The 1,424-nt window shown below is 73.8% G+C and overlaps 1 protein-coding gene across 1 annotated transcript in view; it reads right to left on the minus strand.

Moving 5' to 3' along the window:
• H696_03938 (hypothetical protein) overlaps positions 1-1,424 on the minus strand; it is a gene marked incomplete at its 5' end in the record, with an annotated part of 9,381 nt that overhangs the window by 2,204 nt on the left and 5,753 nt on the right. The gene's annotated exons all lie outside the window — the stretch shown is intronic.

The following is a 1,424-nucleotide window of genomic DNA, read 5'->3' on the forward strand; positions in this document are numbered from 1 at the left end:
CCGGCTCCTTGGGTGCTTTCCAGCCCCCGACAGGGGTCGTTCTTCCCCTGTGTGTGTGCGTGCGTGTGGCCGTGGCCGGGGGTGGCGGCGTTTTTGGGCCGGCGGCGACCGGGGCCTGGTACCATCGCGCTCGGGGGCGGGCCTGGGGGAGGGGGGGGATCTTTTTCCTAGTGGCCGAAGAGTAACCGCGCCCGCCCGCCCCGCTGCCCGATTTCCCGACCAGAAGACCCAACGCCCGCCGCCGGGTTGAAACGCCCAGCCACAGGCGCGGGCACAGTCCCGTCTGCACGGTCTGGGGACTCGGGGGGGGGGGGGGGAGCAGCTCCCCAGCGCGGCTTCGGGCGGGGGTGTCCTCCCCACTGCGTGCACAGTGTCGAGGGGGCTCGGGGGGAGCCGACGGGACACTCGCACTTTCAGGGCCGGCAGTCTCGATATGGCGGGGCCCCCAGAAGGGGGGGGGCCGGCAAGAGGTCGCAGCATGTGCCCGGCGCTTGCCGGTGCCCCGCCAAGAGGCGTCCCGCGGCCGGCCTTTTCTGAATGGCACAGGAATTCGCCCCCAGGGCCAGGGTGGAATTCCACCACACGCCCCCGGTCTTCAACCCTCCCCTCCGCCGGTGTAGCCCTGACGCCTTCGCCCCCGCTCCGATTCGATGGTCCTTCGGCGGCCTGGGGCGGGCGGGCGGGCGGGCGGGGGGGGGGGGCGCCGGCGGGCACAAAGCTATCGCCCTGTCCCGAGCATGCGCGCTCGAATGGCGCTCAGCCGTTTCCTACCGGCCCCGGAGGCACCCCCTTAGGCCGGCTTCGGTGTAGTTATAACCCCCTCCTGGGGTTTAAGCCCCCTGACTGCGGGGCGAGCCCTGCCCGCCTCCGCCCCATGGCTTCGACAGCGCCGCCGGGCCGCCAGCTACCCTATTTTTACCCCCCCCCCCCCGGGGGAGAGGGGGGGGGGCGCTGCGCCTAAGCCCAGGAGGGGAACAAGGAGGCTGGTCTCCCGGATCCGGTCGGCCGGCACCCCGGGTTCCGCCCCGCCGATGCCCCGCGGGACAGAAGCCGGTCGACGCGTCCGCGCCGCCCCCGCTCTCGAGAACCGCCACTCGTCTCGCTCTCGCCCGGCGGCCCCCCCCCCCCCCCCCCCCACGCACGCACCACCCCCCGCGCGCTCTTCCCTGCCGGGTCTCGGTCTGGCCCCGAAAAAATAAAACACAATACCCGGCCAGGACCGCGGGCCTCGGGAGGCCGCCGGCTCCTATGCGCGATTCACGCGCACGCCGGCCCCGGGAAAGGGACACCCGGCCGCGCCTGTTCGGTGTCAGGTCCGCCAAAAAGGGCCCGGGGCCGCTGGGTGCATGGCGCGGCCCGGCCGGAAACGGGGACGGGGCCGGGCCGTGCGTGTCCCCCGCCGCCGCGCAGAGGGGGGAATGATG

The sequence above is a fragment of the Fonticula alba genome, assembly GCF_000388065.1.
Source record: "Fonticula alba strain ATCC 38817 unplaced genomic scaffold supercont2.6, whole genome shotgun sequence".
Taxonomy (NCBI): Eukaryota; order Rotosphaerida; family Fonticulaceae; genus Fonticula; species Fonticula alba.